The sequence below is a fragment of the Oryzias latipes genome, chromosome 16 (genome assembly GCF_053564925.1).
Source record: "Oryzias latipes strain Hd-rR chromosome 16, Olatipes_Hd-rR_3.1".
Lineage (NCBI taxonomy): Eukaryota > Metazoa > Chordata > Actinopteri > Beloniformes > Adrianichthyidae > Oryzias > Oryzias latipes.
This window is the reverse complement of record NC_136252.1, coordinates 24,703,440-24,724,439: the sequence shown is the minus strand read 5'-3', so window position 1 is coordinate 24,724,439 and position 21,000 is coordinate 24,703,440. Positions and strand designations below refer to the sequence as shown.

General features: G+C 38.9%; 1 protein-coding gene across 11 annotated transcripts in view; it reads right to left on the bottom strand.

The window, feature by feature from the left end:
• The window catches only part of arhgef1 (Rho guanine nucleotide exchange factor (GEF) 1), a 43,999-nt gene extending 23,986 nt beyond the window's left edge, over positions 1-20,013 (bottom strand). For 8 of the 11 annotated variants that reach the window (XM_011485514.4, XM_011485517.4, XM_078933585.1 and 5 more), the window contains exon 1: positions 19,653-20,013. The gene's annotated coding sequence lies outside the window, so the exon portion shown is untranslated. Of the gene's footprint in view, positions 1-19,336; positions 19,503-19,652 lie in introns of those variants that run through there. The other 3 variants (XM_078933583.1, XM_078933587.1, XM_078933590.1) reach the window with 1 other exon arrangement.
• Positions 20,014-21,000: the final 987 nt, after the last annotated feature.

The following is a 21,000-nucleotide window of genomic DNA, read 5'->3' as shown; positions in this document are numbered from 1 at the left end:
AACTTTGCCCCACTGAGCTCGGCTCTGGATGTTATTGCTGAAACACCCTGTGTCTAAAAATGGAACTGAGCTCTTAAGTAAAAGTTCAAGCAACTCCCTACTTTTGAAATCTATAAAGGGGGGGAGGGGGACGACGACATCAGAGCATAAGACAAGTTTACCTCCACCCTTTACAGCCCACACCCCTTCCTCTGGTCTTAAGCACACAAACAACACATGGACCTTGTATTCAGTCCACTGGAGGCAGCAAGCCATCAGCCGCCACCAGAGAACAGCCAGCACAAAGACATTCACATACTTCAAAGTAAACCTGGATAAATACAGTGGTCATAGTGTAAGGGTTAAGAAACCAGTGTAAATATACAGGAAAATGGCTACTTACAATCACGAATATATCATTACAAACTGTCAAAAGAATTTCTAAACTAAAATGTATTTTAAGTTCAACAATAATTTCACTATTAAATTTTGTGGATGGGTTGTATGATCATTTTTCTACAAAAAGCAGCACTTTATGTTTGGCATAAAGGTTGTTTAACTCAAGATTTTACTGGAAATTCTCCAGCAGTCAAACTGAACTGAATTTAGATGTGGTTTGTTTTATTGGATGGTAGATTTAAAACCAGCAGGTAAAATGTGTTCTGGTAAGTCTTCCCACCCCAGTTTGAGTAAAATTACATTTCTGTCATTTTTTGTTTTTGTTTTTCAATATTGAACTATGGGTTTGTTTCTGTTAAGGTTGAGAGAAATAATTTAAAGATACATCATCATAGGACAGAGATTGCTGGGAAATCTGTCAGGCCATTACCAAAATTCAGAATGACATTTATTTTCAAGCCCATAGCATTAAAAACCTTAGACATGAACACACTGACAGAACAGATGATTTCTTAAAACCCCAACTGGTTTCTTCACTGCATGTTAACAAGAATCGATTATACTAACTAAGCTCAAAAACATTCCAGCTATAGAAATTAGGTGAAACAAAAAAAGCTCTACTGGGTCTACTGAGGGCAAATTGTAATAATGTTTGCATTTACATCAAATCAGATTTTTTTACATTTGTGTCAATGGCACATTTCAGGAATAGAAGACGGGGGGGGGGGGGGGGGGGGCGTTATAAACATACAAATAAGGCAAATTGGAGACAGCTTTCTGAACCTTTGTAAAAAATAAAATAAAAAAAATCTTGCCACTGCCAGACAAAAAAAAAATCAATCCAAAAAAACCTTTTTTGAAATGTGCTTTTGTAGAAATTTCTTCAAGACTTTGAAAAAACGTGCAAAAGATTATAAAGCATATATTAAATTCTAGGTCTAGAAAAAACGAAATCAAGTACAGGAGAGAATCCCTTCTAGTCTTTAACTCCTGGGCTTTCTGCCGTTGAAATTTACATTTATGTGACTTATGCTTCTTCTTCTTGCTTTTGTATTTCTATCAATATAATTGTTTGTGTAAAGAAGTGACAAATGTTTCCTCAAAGTTAAATTAACGTATAGGAGCACAAACGAAACTTCTTCAACGTCAGCTATTGCTAACATGATGTTGCATAAAAGCATTGTTCTACAAAATGGTAAACGGCGTATACTTGTATAGCACTTTTCTACCTTCTTCAAAGGCCCATGGCCTTTTACAATCACAGTCCCATTCTCACAGACACGTGGAGTTCAGCGTTTTGCCCAAGAACACTTCGACATATGGGCAGGCAAGGCAGGAATCGAGCCTGCGGTCACGCGATCAGGGGTCGACCACCCTACCGCTGCCCCACAGCCCCCCCAAATGCTTTTATGTTATCAGCAACCAGGCTGCTTGACTGACTAAAGAGGCTTAAACCCTTAGTGTTCAAAAATTTTAGAATCTCGAGCTGCACCTGACTAGTATGCGCCGTTGAAAAATGGACACAAAATCTATCCAAGTGCTTCTCTCCTCCATTGTTTGTCTAGCATTTATATAAACAAGCTAATCAAATACAGAGATTAAAAATCAAATTGTGCAGACAAACTTTTATGGTCATCATTATGACTTTGTTGCCAATTTGTTTGTTTAATTAAAGTGTGAGAACTGGTTGGAGGTCAAGGTAAGGTCTGTTTATGAAAATGGCAATATTATGCTGGTAGGATGGTATGGAAGCGATTCTGTAGCATGATTAAAAATAAAAGTCAAAACCAGAAATGCTTTTTACTTTTCTACTTTAACAAATGATAAAGAAAATGGTATTTGACATTTCATATTCAAAAAGTTATCTGGTAAATGTGTAGCAAAATTCATTTAGAAATGTCTAATTGGACAATTAAAATGGATTAACAGAAATTATTTTTAATTTTCAAAATGAAGCTGCATCAAATGACTCAAAATTAAAATGAAAAATCAATGCTTTTTCATTTTCTACTTAAAAACCGCTTATTCTGTGTCATAGTTAAAATGAATTCAATTTGACTTAGCATTTCCAGAGGGGAGGCGGGGCGATGACGTCATTGCTATCTCCGTGTGTCCGGCTGCTAAAGACACATGCTAGGAGCAGTGCGGCCAGGCTTGTAGCTTTGTGTTAGCGGCAGAGGAGAGGGCTTTGTAACGGTTGTGCACTCCTGATGATTGTACACAGCTTCTCCAGACTGCATAGCAGCATTTGCGCCTTCCGCAGTCCTCCTTCGGACGCACCGCGGTTCGTCAAAACTTCCCCCTGGACTAGCTTTGTCTTCAGACCGGCAGCCGCCTTCGCATAGCGGAGCGCGAAGCCCCGCGATCCAGAGTTCCAGATCACTGAAGGCGGAGAGCTGCTACGCACATCTGAGAAACTCTAAACCAAGGGTGCCTGAAGTAGGGCCCGCGAGCCAAATTTGGCCCAACAAAGGTTGTCTTTTGGCCCACCAAGTCGTGCCTGTAGAGGCCGCAGAGTGTTTACCGTAATTTCCGGACTATAAGCCGCTACTTTTTTCCTGCGCTTACAGCCCTGCGCCTTATTCAGTGACGCGGCTAATTTATGGATTTAATTGGCGGCCGCCATGTACGTACTTTCGGACTCAGTGAATGGTTTGAATTTTTATCTAACACCGAGCACAAGCCACTTGTTTTTCATCACACTAAACAGCCAAACAGCATGGACTTCACTTCAGGTCTTAGACACTTCAGTCATGGTTCAACAGAACGAAACACGCATGCCCGGCTGCATCCCAGAATCCTTTGGTGCCATTAGACCCAACATGCACGTGATCGCCGCTACAATATGATGAAACTTTCAAGTTAAAAGCAATCCTTAAAAGCAGCGTGAAAAAATCCACCATCACCAACGGGTTTGGAAAAGCCGGTCAGCTGCGTGACGGAGAGAACAGCGCATGCTCAGGAGTAAATTTACCTCTAAGTCATAGTGACTCGGCTGGCTGCACGTAAATATGTGGAAATAACATCAGCCTTTATTTTGTCGGGACACGACTGGAAACACAAATCGACGTGATCGTTTTAACGGTTTCTAAGGACTGAGCGGAATTTTGCATTGAAAAGCTCACAGCCTCCGTGTGAGCTGGAGACATGTCCTGCTGCTCGTTCACATAGAGCTGCGGGGCCGATGGCAGTCTGATGGCTCCCACACGTAACAACGCATCCGCCCCTCATCCACAAAACGTACAGTATTAAGTCCGATTGCTCTGCACAGACACTATATGCTCCTCCCTGGAGCCGCCCTGGCCTGAGGTGTCGGAGAAGATAGGAAGGGGAGCGCGCGAGGCGAGCGCGGAGCGCAGAGGCGTCCGCGGAGCAACAGTGTTTGTTGTGAAGGGAAACTTCTGATGCACGCGCCGTGCTGAGGCGCTGGTATCGCGCTGAGGCGCGCTTTTCAGTCGCCGCTGCTTTATTTTACCGGTGTGTTTTTTTAACCAGCCCTGTTACTCCCATAACGCTGCTGCGACACAAGCGGAAGGAGAGCTTTTCCCGTTCACCCCTCCATGCAATGCTGACACTTGCTCATTCTTAAACACGTACGACAGTGTGGCGAGCCCGGCGTTGGCCCCGCCTTTAGCCCCTAAGGCTCATGGGAAATGGGGAATCGCGGATGTAAATTTCCTCATCATAACTGACGGATGTAATGTTGATTATATGGTTGCTGTTTGTAATTTTATGTATGATACCTAGATTGTCAATAAGTAAAAAAAAAATTAAAAAAAAAGAAATAAATAAAAAAACCATAACTGAGGAACTTGTGAACAGAATAGAGGTCCATGCTGTTTGGCAGATGTGGGTATAGTCACATGCATGAGCCAGAGGCAAGGCTGACTCCTCCCACAGTGTGCTAATGCATCACACTTACTCTGGGAGTCAGGACGTGACTTCTCAGGTTCACCATGTTGCTTACTTCATGCGGCTTGTACTCTGACGCGGCTTGTATATATTTACAAGTAATTAAATACGTGACAATGGGTGGGTGCGGCTTGTAAATGGGTGCGCTTTGTAGTCCGGAATTTACGGTAGTTAAAACCCCTTAGTATTTTCCATTCAATCATCAGGAGTGCACGATCTTCACAAAGCCCTCTCCTCTGCCGCTAAAACAAAGCTACAAGCCTGGCCGCACTGCTCCTAGCATGTGTCTCTTTGCAGCCGGACACACGGAGACAGCACTGACGTCATCGCCCCGCCTCCCCTCTGGAAATGCTAAATCCAATTGAATTGTGCGACACTAAGCGCAGGGTGGATGTGAAAATGCAATCCCCTCTTTGCATTTTCGTTTTAATTATGACACAGAATAAGCAGTTTTTTAATAGATTATTAAAAAGCATTTTGGCGGATTGCTTTTTCATTTTAATTTTGAGTTACAAAATGCAGCTTCATTTTGAAAATGAAAAAGCTTTTCTGGTATTGACTTTTATTTTTAATTTTGCTACAGAATCGCTTCCATAGGATGGCAGATAGAGTGACACTAGAAGATTGAGAGACATAGAGAAAGAATGTGTTCATTCATGGTCGTTTTCAGTAGGCTGATGGTTTGAAAGCAAAAAAAAAAAAAAAAAGAACTACCAACACTGAAGCAGCATGCGTGGGAGGAGGTTAGCTAAACAGAGACTACGAGGGCCATGAGTGCACATCTGCAGCCATAAACAAACATAACCACACACACACACGACGACTCCTTTTCTTACACACTAACGGTCACCAACACATTACCAAATTGTAAGCTTGTTTTATCCATGTAAAAAGAACAGCTACCATATGCAATGAATGCTGCAAGGATCCAGGCATGGTATGGGCCGATGGACAGATTAAAGACTTTTGTTGGCAGCACAAGAGAGCCAAAACAAACATTTTAGCAAGTGTATAGCGGGGAAAAAATCTTAAAACTTACAAAACTGACACTTAAAGCCTGCTTGTTTTTGTAAAAATACACGTTTTGCTGTATTTGTGTAAAATACAACAGTCATTAAACACCCCACGTCGACAATTTCCAACTAAAAGATACATCATTAATGTTGGAAAAGAAATTCAGCCGTTTGATCATTTACTCCATTAGATACATTTCACAATGAATACAATTCAAAGACAATATGTTATAACAATATATCAAGTTTTGATTGCCAACTAGATAAACATAATTAATATTACAGCAAACGATATTGCAAATCCAAAAAGTATTTATTCATTCATCCTTTAAAGCCATTTAGTCCTACGCGTGGTCAAAGGCCACGACCTGCCCAACTATTGTTGGCCAAAGGCAGGTGACGCCCAGGACAGTTTCACAGGGGATGCTATTCTTTACAGTTGTAATGTCTTGCTTGATTACCGAGTAACTGAGAAACAAGTAACAAGTTGGAAAAGGAAGGGGGGGGGGGGGGGGGGGGCAATTGAAGTTCCTCAGGAAGAAGCAACGGTCAGTTCCAATTTAGATTTAGGGAGCAGACGGGATTGCAGCAGGAATGGTGGAAGAGTGAGAGCCAAGTGGAGAACTTCAGCATATGGCACAGGGAACAGATGGAGGCTAAGTTTGAACACCAAGCTGCCCTTTTTTTCCTTACCTCTAATGCACGAGAGCTAGTACAACCCTCTCATTGTTAGCGCATTTTCAAGTTCGTGGAGCCATGGTGGAGGAAAAGGCCAAAGAATTTTAACAAAGTCTCGGAAGTACATAGATAATCTGTGGTACTCCTGAGAGTCAGCAGTTGCCCGCTACTATTCCCTCCCATCACATTCCAGTCCTAGCTAAGTGTCAGGTGGTATCAATCTAACCATAGCCATCAAGCGTGCGTGTCTTTTGTGTGTAAGAGTTAAGACTGTGCATGTATGTCCGAGAGCAGCCTTTCTAAGACCTAATGACAACTGGTCTTTTGCATTCCACTACACAGCTGACCAGCCAAATGTCCTGAACAGTACATACGCAAACACGTATTAGACACCTGCTTGAAATGTGAACAATGAAGAAAAAAAAAAGGGGTGGATTGCTTTCAATAAATAAACCAGATTAATGCAGCATAAATCAACTGATGAAACTACTTGGGTGGTGAAACATTTCAAGAACTGAAGACACTAAGTCCAAATCCCGTGACTCAACTTCAAGACGTCACCTAGATGACTAATATTCTTCATCAAGATTTCATAATTTGGTTTACACAAATTCTCAGCAAGGCCTAACGTGATGGGGCAATCATTTCAGGTAAGCATGGTTTGTCCTCAATGCATGACCTTTGTCATCCTATGGGAATAAATGGTTTAAAAACAGTGTTTTTCCTTTTGCAGAGCATCAAATAACCATTGAAGAAACAAAAAACAGAACTGCCCAAGGCATACACTGCTACTTCATGTATTATCAGTAGCAACAGAAAACCTTAGTTACCACACCCAGCTGCAATCAGACATGATTGTGTATGTTATTTTTTTATAACTTTGTAAAGTATCTGGCAGGACTTAAAGCCTGGGGAAACATTTTAGCCTGATTTTTTACCTTCTTTTAACTTTTATAACTTAATTTCTTCAGTAATACATGTGGGGTTGCAAAAAACGATATTGCTTGATTAAAAAGAATAAAAACATGTATCCTTTTACTCACTCTTTATTTTATTTACTATGACAACAGCAATAACATATCTTGTGAGCAACACGATACCACTATTGTGCACAGCTAATACTTGAAAGTGGCACGGCCTCATAATTTACTTTTTTGCTGTGTACAGCAAAAAATCTGTTCATTATCAGTAAGCACAACCAATATTCACATTAAAGGCACACCAGGTTATGTGGAACACCATCATTTTTTGAAGGAATTACCGTATTTTCCGGACTATAAGTCGCCCTTTTTTCATAGTTTGGCAAGGGGTGCGACTTATACTCCGCAGCGACTTACATTAGAAATAAATTGAAATAAATACATTGTTAACCCTCCTGTTATGTTCATTTGTGAGGAACAGAGATGATGTTCCTGGCTAAATTTGATGTATCAAGGTATGTTAAGTGTTAAGAGTATGTTAAGTGACTCAGAGAATCAGCAAACTTTTTTTACAGTAAGATCTTGAAGGCTAACAACATAATATTCTATTTTCCAATGATTTCATAGATTCAGAAATGCAATAAAAATGACAACTGTTTCTACAAATACAGGATGAAAACAGAGTATTAGTTGGCCAATGATGCTTCATGAAAGGAATAAATAAATAACTATGACAAAGAATTACTGTGAAATTATGAGATAAACAGTCTGTTATGATTGTGTCATATGAGGTTGTGCAGGTTATTAGTTATTGGTTTCAGATTTTGTCAAATAAATTTCCAGTCAAAATGCGACTTATAGTCCAGTGCGACTTATCTGTGTTTTTTTCTACTTTATAATGCATTTTTGGGCTGGTGCGACTTATACTCCGGAGCGACTTATAGTCCGGAAAATACGTGTAGATGATTTTAAGTGCATGTTGTGGTCAGTAAAATATGGCCATTATTTTTTTTATAAAACGGTGTTTTTCCCTTCCTTTAATATGTGTGTTACTTACGTTGTTAAATTGTGGATTTTGTGTTTTTGAAGTTAACGCTACAAGTGTGGGGTGGGAAAAGGGGAAGGAGTGTTTTGCGACCTTTTGCTAGTCAGTTCTAGCTCTGTCATAAAACTCAATTTAATGAATCCGTTGGCTTTTCAATTGATAGTAAGCGGAAGTTCCTCATACCATCTGGCTGACAGTATGCTTTGTATGTTTGATATTACAAAACTAGTCTTCTTTGACAGTTTGCGTACAAACCTGCTTTTCAGCTCAAGGGATAACAGGACATATCCTAGGGGAGTGTCAGCAATTGTTGACATTGACAATACTGGTATCGTTTATTCTCTGGTGAAATTTGACTAAAATCTGTCCTGTTAGCAACACAAGCTGAAGTAAAAAAAAAAGTTAATACAAGAAAATGCATGGGAAGTTATTCTTGCTGCTTATCATTAATATATTTAAAAAAATCAAACAATTCAAATCAACCAATTTATGAACACTCAGTATCTTTAACCACAATTTGAAGGTATTCCTAGACTTTATTGGAATGAGTGTCTTGTCCTCTACAATACAGTAAAGTACTGAGGGCAACATCCAAAAATAGTCTACCAACTGGCTGCTGCTGCTTGCCGTACTTATCATGTTCTGTCATCAGAACAAAGTCTCTAACAGTAGCCGGGGGTTCCTTGCAGCTCCACTGCTGATTCTGATGTGCTTTAACATAGACACAAAATTAAAAACAAACAAATAAAGGCCATTGGGGGCAGCACTGGCAAGTAAGGAGGTGTATAGACAGGAAGTGGGTGTAATTTCCTCAGGAAGCTATCAGAACCATTTCCTGCATTACTTATCAGATGAGAAAAGAGCAAGAAAATGCAAGACAAAGAGTGAAAAAAAAAACATGAAAGAAACTGAACATTCAAGTGCTTTTGTAGAAACACGACAGTTGATACCAGACCAAACAAACCACCTGTTGCCACTTGAGTTAAGGTTTCATGGAAACCAGAACAGGAAGTAAGCATACAGTCTGATATAAGTGACAAACTAATCCAGAAGTTCATGTGCAAGAGTGCAAAGAAAAGGTTAAAAAATACAAAGCCTTATGGACTTGAATTTGCGAGACAAAAAGGACAATGGTATTGTGAACTTTTTGATTTTACATAGTTATACACAAACATTGTATTTGTGTATATTTATGTAAATTTTGATTTATTATTGTGCACTCAGGTAAAAAATGATAAACCTCTAGGATGAATGGCTTATTTCATTAAAAGGTGGCATTCAAAAGCAGTTGTTAATACCAAGATGTGCCGACAGAGGAAATTCAAAACATAAGATTCACCTCCTCTCAGTCTAAAAATCTTTTCCCTACCTACTTTTAGTTTTCTCTACCTGAAACGCTAACGTTTTAGACAATTCCAACTAAAGAGAAGTAAAGTCAGGTAGTTAGCAACGTATTCCTGCTAGTTTTCAAAAATTAGGCACGTCACAGTTTTGATCATATCATTAGCATGAATCCAAGTGTTAATGCTTGTGTCATTGCAGTCAGTACACCAACAGCATAAAATAGAGAAATTTTTGTTCTCCTGTGTGTTTGGAACTTACTGTTCTGTGTTTTTCCAATTAGTGGTTGATTGCCTCTAAATACAGACTTTTAAAAAATACAAAAACAAAAGGCTATTGTAAGTTTGGACTATATTTATGTATATTTTTCAACAAAAAACAAGCTTTTAAGCATTAATGTTGTTTGAAACATGATTATTTTGAACGTTCTGCAAACTGATTCAACAAGTTTTGTAAACTAGCATTACTACTAATGTTGGTAAACCTGCTTGAAGCAATAAAAAGAAAAAAATGTAAGACAGGCTTAAAGAGAAGTGGAGGGAGAGAACATGGGGGGAGAGGAGATTCAAACAAGAAACAGAGTGTAACAGGAAAAAAGCAACCAGGTAGAAAGAACAGATGGAAAGAATGGTTAAAAAAAAGTGCAGCTGATTCCTCAGTGCTAGTTTAAGAAGCTCATAGAAGTCTATCCACCACTGTATATCTACAACCGTGACTGCATCTGGACCCACATCTCAGCATTTGAAATTCACACATCTGCACCCAAAAGTCAGCAAGCCATAACTGAGCGCACACCCAGGATTCATTCAGCCATGACCAGGCAGCTACAGCTACTGATGGCGGAGCTAACATTTTGTTGTGTAAACAGACTCAAAAGCATCTAACTATGGAGAATATGTGAATAATTTATGCCTTTACAAATGCAGATTGCAGTCTAACCCCAAAATAGTGTGTGTGCTAAAGACTGAACAGCTAGTGGATAATGGATTCTCTATAAATGACTGGACATTTACTGGAGTGTTGATGTTCAAGATGTGATGTATGTAACATGAAGGAATAAGAAACTTCTCAATTTTCACTATAAAGAGAACTGCTATTCTGCCATAGACTACTAGCAACATTAATTCCTATATCATCCTTTCCTTTCAAATAGATTATGCTCTCAGACAATAAAAGGCATCTTAAACAGTTGACAAGCAGTGACTTGATCAAGATTGTAATCGTCAAAGATGAGGCATTTGAAGATAAAGCCAAATGTAACTGTACTGACCGGTTACTAATGTGTGTTTCTGTGGGTGTCGTCAAAATATCTTGTCTCCGTTGTGACAGTAAGCAAACAAGACGGGAACAACTGCACTGTGAGATTTCAACTTAGTGCTGAACAGCTGAGCGCATGTTTAAGGAAGTCACATCTTTGTGGGTATGTGTGCGTGTGAAAGAGGGAGGGGATTTTCTGTGCTGAAAGTGCAAGAACACAAGGATTTGCCTTGTTACATCTATTTTCTTAAAGGTTTGTCCAACCTTTTCCATGTTGGTAAGTTACATCTCTTAAAATATCTCACTTTCATCTCCTTTCATAAGTTCATATCCTTCACCTCTTCCTGAAAATATAGCAGGCCAAAGTGCCTTTGCTCAAAGACAGCCTCTGCATTCATAGCCAGCAGACAAGAGCCATTTATGTAATTTAACAACCATTACGTAGTGGCTAAAATAAGATTATGGCTAACAGCACCAGGAAAGAACAAGGCGGGTTTTTCTTCATCGCTTCACAGAATTCTGCCTTACTTGTACTTTATTTGCACTACAAAAGGAAGCATACTTTTGCAACACTGCTGCTTTACTGTAATGACCTTATCTTGGTTTTCCTTGGATGGAGCTACAGCAGAGAATCAATTACTTTGTGTTTATGTTGTTTCGGTGGACATTTATAATGATGCTAAACAGACGGATGCAGCAAAATCTCAAAAGACTTTCTAGAAGCCTACATCTCGTATAAAGATACAACATCCGCCTGCCCTCACTGTCTCATATTCACAAATGCTAATCAAAACTTCACTGCATCTACTAGTTTTCAGGGCAAAGGGAAGCTAATCTTCTACAAACTTCCCTCCCAAACCTCCCCCTCTTACCCCTTTTAGAGCCCAGAGGCCTCATGGAAACAGTTGATAGGACGAGGCTAATCGACTGGTATAGATCGCCAATTCAGAGTGAACCTGCAGTTTGACCTAAATGCTTCCATGTGTGAGAGGAGAAGTAATTTCAGTGACCTAACAAAGAAATCTCACATGAGCATTTCCCTGAGAAAAAAAAAAAAAAAAAAAAAATTCGCTTTAGTCTCTTTATATTCTATTCGCTTGTATAAAAAAGATTTTTTATATTTGTTTGTGTATTTTAGCTTTCTTTAGCTAAAATACAACAGCATATGAAGGATTCCTAAAATTCCAATTTTGAAGATATTTTAGGTGAATGTGGCCAAGAATGTCTCCATCTCTGCACAAAGAACCACCTTAGTTCAAGGTACTGCAAACCTCATGCCAATGGTGCACAACACAGAGAGAAAGCATTCCATTCCAGTTCTCATAGCAATCTAAGATCAAGTCAAATCTGTGTTTACTGTAATTAGATTTATCTCCCACATTTAAATCTCTGTCATTAGGGGTGCTCCGATCAGGATTTTTGGGGCCGATCACCGATCCCCGATTGCTGGAAGCTGTATCACCCGATACCGATACCGATCACCGATTACAGGGTCTATTTGAAGCCTTCTATTTATCATGTAGCATAATTTTTTAAACAATATTTAACAACAATGCACATTAAGTATTACAATTAAGAGAAGACAACGCATCATGAATTGACAACTGTGTATTTATTTGGAAGCAACATTTCCAACAAATTAACTTAGCAGCATGTGTTTGGTTATTAGGAACAACTTAGGACTTAACTAATACAACTTTCCTGGAGAATATATAAATAAAATAAGATAAGACATAACATCTGAGTCTTTAAATTTAGCTTTAGGCTACTTTTAAAACTGCAACAAAAAAGGCTATAGCCAAAATATTGTTTTAAGTCAGTCAGACATTGGTTATTGAAATATTTACGCCCTGGCAGAGTGTAACGTGAATCTAAATAGGACATGAGTCGCTGGAACCCTTCGTCTTCCACAACAGACAGAGGCTGGTGATCTAGGCAAATGAATTCCATTATTTTGTCTGATATCTCTTTATGCTTCTTACTGTCCCTGCTGTAGGGTTGCTTTCTTTGAAATGTCTCTGTTACTGACAGCTGAGTGAGTGGCGCTTGAGTTGCTGAACTGTCTCGCTCTCTCTTTGCGCTAGCTAACTTTGAAAACTGCTCATATTCCTTTACGTGACTAACCTTCAAATGTCTGATGAGGTTGGTGGTGTTAAAATGTTTTGCGTGCTTTCCGCCTCGTGGGATTTGCTTGGTACACACGTTCCAGATTGCTAATGTATTATCTTTTTCGCACACCACGTAGAATTGCCAGACCGGTGAAGCCATTTTTAGCAGCGCGTAAAAAAATCGTCTCGCGAGTTTTGCGTCATCTGATCGGCTTTTCTGGATCGGCCTTTATAGAGACGGCCGATCAAACATCCCAAAGCTATAATCGGCCGATTATGATCGGCGACCGATCAATCGGAGCACCCTTATCTGTCATAAGTGTTGCTTCATGACGACGATTAAAATTTAGATTAGAAAAGCCCAGCTAGACATTGCAAATTTGTATTAAAAGAGTATTCTGCAAACATACCACCATGACAACTGTTTTTTTTTTTTAATTCCCCAAAACTAATAGATCCAAGAATGGGGTACATTCAGGTGATTTGTGCGTCGGGCATGGCACGCCAGTCCAGACGGGGAACAAATTCTGGCAGGGGCAACGCATCTTGGCACAACACCGATTTCATCCATTCTTCATTCATCCGAATGATAATTATTCACCGCAATTATCTTCCTCGGCGTATCAGGATATTTTCCGGCCACTTCTGAGTCAGCAGATGCCATTTCTCCATAAAGGAGCACAAACTTTGGTTACAGCGATTCAGGTACTCGTGGGACCAGTTCTTGGAGGCCCACAGGCCGGCGGGCTCTTCATCTCCGATCCCCGCGCAGCACCTCCCTCGTACGCCAAAGTCTCAAATAAGCGTCTTAAGTTGTCTGTTAAACCGGAGGAGTCACGTGACGAAAAGAAATCGGCAAATATGTGAAACTGCAAATAGTGAAACGCGAATTCGCGGGGGAACACTGTATTTGTCCTTGGCCATCATCATTATACAGGGATGGTGACAACAAGAGTCTCAATATCTGATGGAGGACTTGCACAGTGTATACAAGGCTTTAGGCAAACAAGCTCTCTGGACCAAAACAAAGCGGCCTAATTAAATAAACCATGAAGCTTATTTAGACATCAGCTTTGAAAAACTACAAACCTTCACTACTTTGTGCCTCATGAGCCAAACAATGAAACCATTAAGTAATTAATCAACTAGTAAAATAATAGTTCTACTGTTGTAATCACTTATCGGTGGTCTATTTTAAAGGTTTAATTGTGAATAGACAATGCTTACAAACAGGCTCCACCTAACCAGCAGAAAGGCACAATTTTCCATTGTGTTACATTACAGACATGTCTGTGTACTCTACTCAGGGAGAATGCAGATCAGTCATACATTTTTTTATTGGAACAGAAACATAATCTCTTATATTATGGTTTGACAATTTTCCCCTTCCCAAATGTTTGACAGTATGAAGGCGTATAATTTGAAGAATATTAAAAAAAACATTGTTACTTGGAAATGTCTCAAAAGATGGTTAAAGAAACTGTCTGTGGTGCAGTTTATCCCACAGAGACAAAACAAACTATTTTTGGACAAATTTTAGGAAAATTAGCATCATGTTTAGTGAGGATTAGACTCTTTTAATTAAGTCCAAAATACAAAAGCCCTTAAATTTTTGATTACCAAAATCAGCCCTATATTTCCCCACTCACTCCACTGAAACCCTCTTCACCCCACTGAACAGCGCACCTTTTTCCATCCTTCCCTCCCCAAAAGTAAATATCTGAGGAGTCAACAGCCTTTTTTTCCCCCTTCAGCTCCTAAATGAATGACCCTCTTTCTCTTTTTTCCTTTCCCACTGACACGCTCTGCCTCACCTCAACTTGCCAGCTTCCAGTCTGACAAAAACTTGGAAAACTCAGATAAATGGATGCAACTCTTTCCATTTTCTTGTTTTTCCAGAGTGAGTAACAAGAAACAACACTGCAGCAGTTCTGGATTATACTTCAACATAAAGTGGGCTAGATGCATCATTTGTGTATTGAAGAGCCCAAACACACACCAACATTTTTGTCACATGTGGCAGCCAAGCAGTGAGATTTAACTAATCTGAGTCAGAAACAGAGCAGAGCGATGATAATATTGATATTCGGAACTCATTATTTATGCCACTCTATGCAGTTCAAAGAGTGAGTGAGCTGATGCCTTGACACCTAAACAATTCCTTTAAAGAACTATAAGAAAATCTATTAAGTTAATAGATAACATTTGGGGCAAATTAAGGTCAGCAAATTTATGATGCACCAAATTATAAATTTCAATGTAATTCAACATAAAAATTGAATAATTTTATGATTGTGAACAGTGATTGGTATCAATTCAGATCATTTTAAGCACTTGCTGAATTTCACTGATACCAATCAATATTTAAAGAGTCTTTCTTTTTCAAACCAGCATTTTAAAACCCAAGGAAACTAGTTTTGGTTGGTTGACAATGGGCTAGTAAATGGGGATGTTTAGCAGCAGCAAACTTTACAAACACCAGATTAGTTAATACTGTTGGAACTTTATTTAAAATGTGTGCATCATGTTGTGTTAACATTACATTTCTTTTGTGATTGTTTCTCAGTATATTAGTTTTAAAAAGCTTGTGAAAAAAAAACAAGATTAAGAAAATAAAACCAAAATGTCTGAAATAATGTAATATGGAACTGGTACTGAAAAAATAATCAATAAAGGAACCAGTCTCTAATTGAGAGTATTAAAATAAAAAATATCTGGATTTATGGCTAATAAAAAGTTTTTACAATAATATTAGTTCAAACAGAAACATTTGAACCATAACATTGACTCACAAATGATTCAACTCTTACAACAAAAAAACGATTTTGCCCAAAAGAAAATTGCTTTAAAAGAAAAAACGATCCACAGGTTTCATGAATGGCATCTTGTGAGTTGAGATTGGTATGATTGATTCATTTTTCCAACCTAGTTCTATGTGAAATAGGACTCTGTGTTGCTATAAAGAATAAACACTCACCAGCCACTTTATTAGGTACACCTTGCTACTGGGTTGAACCCATGTTTGCCTTCAGAACTGCCTTAATCCTTGGTGGCATAGATTCAACAAGGTATTGGAAACATTCCTCATAGAGTTTGGTACATATGGACATGACAGCATCACACAGTTGCTGCAGATTTGTCTGTGTGGTGTTTGTGTGTTTGCCTGTGTGGTCTTCTGCTGCTGTAGCCCATCTACCTCAAGGTTGCACGTTTTGTGCATTCAGACATCCTCTTCTGCAGACCTCAGTTGTAACCAATAGTTATTTAAGCTACTGTTGCCTATCTATCAGCTGGAACCAGTCTGGTCATTCTCCTCTGACCTCTGGCATCAACACAGCATTTCCGCCCACAGAACTGATGCTCACTGGACTTTTTTCTTTCCTCTGTAAAAATAATGTCCTGGACCATTCTCTGTAAACTCTTGAGATTGTTGTGGTTGAATATCCCAGTAGGTCAGCAGTTTCTGAAATACTCAGATCAGTCCTTTAGGCACCAACAACCATGCCATGTTCAAGGTCACTTCAATCACCTTTCTTCCCCATTCTGATGCTCGGGTTGATCTCCAACAAATTGTCTTGACCATGACTGCATGCCTAAATGCATTGAGTTGCTGCCATGTGATTGACTGAATAGAAATTTGCGTAATGAGCAGTTGAGCTGCGTTTTTTTGATGAACCGAAGGAGTTATGTTACTGGAAAAAAAAAAAAAAAAACGTCTGCGAATACGTGAAACTGTGAAAAATGAAACGCTAATAAGTGGGAGAACACTGTATTTTGTGTGTGCCCAAATCCTGAGGGGCACTGACCTTTAAAATTGATGAAAAATGTGTTCGTGTGAAACAGATCCATTTAAAAAGCTTTTGTAAAACAATAAGATACATAAACAGTTTCTTGGTGAACTTGGTTAACTCATGTGATTAGTATTGAATTTTATGTTAAAGATAATCTTTTGAATCAAAAAATTCCTAAATACTCAACAAATTAAAACCATCCGAGTCTGCAAGAATGCAAGTACTGAAAACTGCCACAATATCTGTACATTTTATTAAAAAATGTGCTAGAAGTGTGATACTTTTAGATCAGTTGTTACCACATCTTTGGTAGTCGCACAATTATTCTCTTAAACACGGCTGGTCTTCCCACGTAACATTGGTCCTAAAACTAAAGTACTAAGGTGTGTGGGTGTGCTAGCACAGCCTTAATCTTTTTTTTATCTAGATCGGAAATTATTCTAGCCAACGTGTAAAAACCTCAGGGTTAGTAAAAACAACTGTTAAGGTATTATTCAGTTACCTTTTAAAGCAGCAAGTAAATTGTACATTAAGCATAATCACCTTTGACAAAATCTTCAAAGGGGGTAGTTAAAAGGTCTTGTGTTGTAGTTAAATCTCCTGCGCACATCTGTTAGTGTGGCTTTTGTGTTCCAACTATTGTTTAGTCTGCTCATATTACTCTCATGCACAACTCTATGTGACTTCCTTAAACAGAAGCTTCAACAGAAAAACTTAACGGAAGCGGAATCTACTCCATCAAGAGACTCCAAGAGTTTGAAGCTTCAGGGTTTAAGGCTAATTTGGGTAATAATGACTAAAAATGACCAAAAAAATGCAAAGGCCGTACAAAGTGAAATTATGGAAACCTGTCTAGCATGTCAGACGTGAACAGGAGTTTACAAACACCCCATAGCACTTCTCCACAAGCGTACTTACCGGATTGCAAAAATTGGCTGTAATTAGGGAGACTTTTGTTGCAGGTGCAACAAAGCACATCCACCTTTCTGTGCGCTCCATGCACACTTATTTTCAAGTTTGCTGCACATCAAGCTCTGAGCTCATTCAGAAGGAATCAGAAAGTTTCATTGCTGAACCATGAAGAGCAGAAGAGCAGCCCAGTCAACTCTGTCTCTCATTATCTGCTGCCTACTCGTCAAGCTAACTGCAGCCAGAGAAGAATACCTGTGATAGCTTTGAAGTCCGTCCCTGACTACAGTAGGTTATTAGCTTGCCAACAACACAGCTTTAAGCCCTCCGGACACCCCCTGGCTGTTCAGCTGTGGATGCCTTTGCCTGTTAGTTAAGCTGTTGGCCATCCCTCATTGAGGCCGGTGGCAAGTTTTACACCTCATTGTGGCACAGCCAAAGTTTTAACTTTTTTTTGTTTTACCCCCCCAATTGCAGAGAAGGTGGGTAGGTTTATGTTTCTGGAATAATAGAGTGAAATCCAGGGAAAGAGAGTGCAGTACGGTAACCCTGATTAAATAGCCAACATTCCTTTAAAAGGAAGAGAAGGTAGCCTTTGGGTTCCAGACAAGCCTGCACTTGTAAAAATGTAGGGAGAGAAAGACGCGACAAGTGCAGGGCTCCTTTTATTTAACAGAGCGTAACAGGAAGTGGCAGGGCCTGTCTCACGCTGGGCCTCGAGGGTGTACAGCGCCTGGATGGGAAAACATCGGTCTCCAAAACCCCCACTTTCAACACCCAATGCAAGCACCCACACGTCTCACAATGGAAATAAACATTAAGTTAAATTTAAAACTTTCTTTAAGAGAGCACAAGGAGACTAGTGGGGGAAACCCCGAAGGTGATGCCTTCGTCTGAGATGAGGACACGGATGCAAAAAAAACAAAAAAAAAGAAGCCCGAAAGAACATTATTTGACCCTAAACTTTGCAGCTTACTAAGCTACTTGACCACAACCACATCAGTATCCTATCTGCGTGGCACCATCTCTCTGATGATAAAGTTAAAATAATAATTTCCTGTGAATTAATAACAGCCTCAGCAATCTCATCACCACTGTCTCAAAAGGTTAAATCGTCATTGACATTCAATTATAACCAAACATTTTATACCGAACACTGTCTGTCTCTAGTTTTCATTGGCATAGATGGATAAATGGCATAGATAAGGAGGAGGGCACACAAACTACAAGGTTTTTTTTTCCATCTGCTCCTAATTCACAATGATTTGAGTAAAGAAATACTCAGAAATACTATTGTAATCCTAATTTTCTTTATGTACATCCTCTGTCATGAGAAAAATTCTACAAAACGATATTAAAAACACAATTTTCATTGGAATGGGACTTTACAAAAAAAACGGTCCTGCAGAAGCAAAGTAGGAAAAACAAGACGATGGTCATCCTTAAAGTTTCACAAAACCCTATTAGTTAAGCTTTTCTGTGCATCACAAGGAGACGGAATTAAATAAAGCCAAGAATATTAAAAATATATACTTGAATTTATCCATTGTGTTACTCTACTTGGCTCCTTGAACTTGATCCTAAATAGTATCAGTTGAGCCTCATTTTCAGCCAAAGATCTTCCTTTCTACTTTCCTTTTTTAATACTAGACACAAATAGATTGACTAGAATGGGTCAGAGCTCAGCTGCCCCACTTTTTTGCTTTCTGGTAAACACAACAGACTCTGCAGGGCTTTCCTAACATTTTTGTTTCAGTTCCAGCCTTTGACACAGTCAGATAAATTACAGATGTGTGTCCTTGTCTAGAACATAAAACTCCAAAATAGATAAAGTATCCTGCGATAAAGTTCCCTCTGACAACGCATGACATAACAGTACTCCCTCGGAGGATATTAACCTGATTTGTGCTTCAGAGTGTAATACCTAATAGGGTTCTCTAAATCCTCGGTGGATTTGCAAGAAAATATAAGTCTGCTACTTCACCTGAGAAGGAGGCTGCTATTTTCCAAGTTTTTCAAAACAAAGTAAACTTTATATTAGGCTCATGAGCCAACCAGAAGGCAAAAAGTTCCACATTTTATGTTACTTTTGAAACAAATCCGCTGTTTCTGAGGTGCCGAGCAGCCGCGCGCGAGCAAAGCATTCCTGTATCTGCCTCACGGGGAAGGGGGGTCGAGGGGGGCGAACCATTAGTCCGGTTAAAAATGAATTTATCTCGATTTTAATCACACCAATCGAACCGCTCAACATTTAAACGTGTTAAAGTGTTAGTTGGAGTTGTTTTATGGGATGTACTTACCCTGGAACGCAGAGAAAAACGACGGGCGAAGCGTCTAAAGGGTTTCCTGTTCGAAAGTTGCTGTGTGTGTCAGTGGAAGGGGGGGGGGCACAACACGGTACGCGGAAGTACACGTCTAGAAAAAAGAGCTCGAAGTATAGAGGACTGCGAGCAAAAGCGAAAGGCTTCAAAACTATTTGTGTATAGTGTTCGGTAAAATACACCAATAGAAAAAAAATTAACTTGGTATTTGGTTGTTTTCTGCGGCTGGAATAGAAAGTTAAAAAGACAGGGTGAACGGTGTTTCCGCACTGACTGTGCCACACGGTTACCCGTCCCCGCGGAGCCCACTTTGCTACAAAACAAACAAAAAAATGTCAGTGATTTATTTGCTCTAAAAATAGAAATTTTATAGCCTAATAATTAGCTATTTGTTCTTTTATTCATCTTCCGTAATTTGTTTCCCAGGAGGGGGAGCCTTTAAAATTGAAACGTTTGTCATAAAAGTGGCAAACAACATGTTATTACAATTGACAAATGGATAAATGAATGAATGACAAACAAATTCCTGCAACTCTCTGAAGGAGACAGTTGTTGTATGAGCAGCTGTCCATAAAATCAACACAGCTGTGTGCAGGCTTCAGTTCTATTGTCAGGCTTCTGTGTCTGGACAGGCTTCATTACACATTTGTCTTTCATCGTCCTGGCGCCTCTCTGTGGACAAACGCAGCTACAGAAAACATATTTTACATCACCAGATGACATATTCTGACCATTTTTGACATTTTCATTAAATGTGTTGAAAATCATTTGTAACTACATCTCCACAGAAAATTCTAATGTATTTTTTGTCAAAATATCAAACACAAAGTTCAACTTGAAACAAACAATAAGATAGAAAACAAAACTGTTGAATTTTCAGTTTGTAAAAATTTCGAAATCAAATGTGTCAATCCGCAAATAACATTTTATTTGTCATATAAAATAGTATGCAGTCGTTATATTTAAAAATAAAAGTTGTCCTATTTTGGGCAAATTTGAAGTTTTTGCTGAGAAACACTTTTTTTCAATCTTTAGAAAAAGGTTTTTCTTTAGTAGAAAGTTTATTTTAGAAATATTTGAGCCAGTAACATGTATGAAGAAAACATGTTTAAGAAATGCTGATAGTTCTGGAGGATTTAGAACAAAAGAACCTTATAAGTAACTTGAAGATCATTGCAAAAATTAAATTCTATGTATTGTCGCTGTATAAAGACACACACACACACACACAAAATCTTGTCAATTCATTTCTTCCTTTTAATACGGCATTTTATTTTTAAATTTCAAAAGTAGTCCAAAGAAATCATAAACTCATTTCACAGGACTT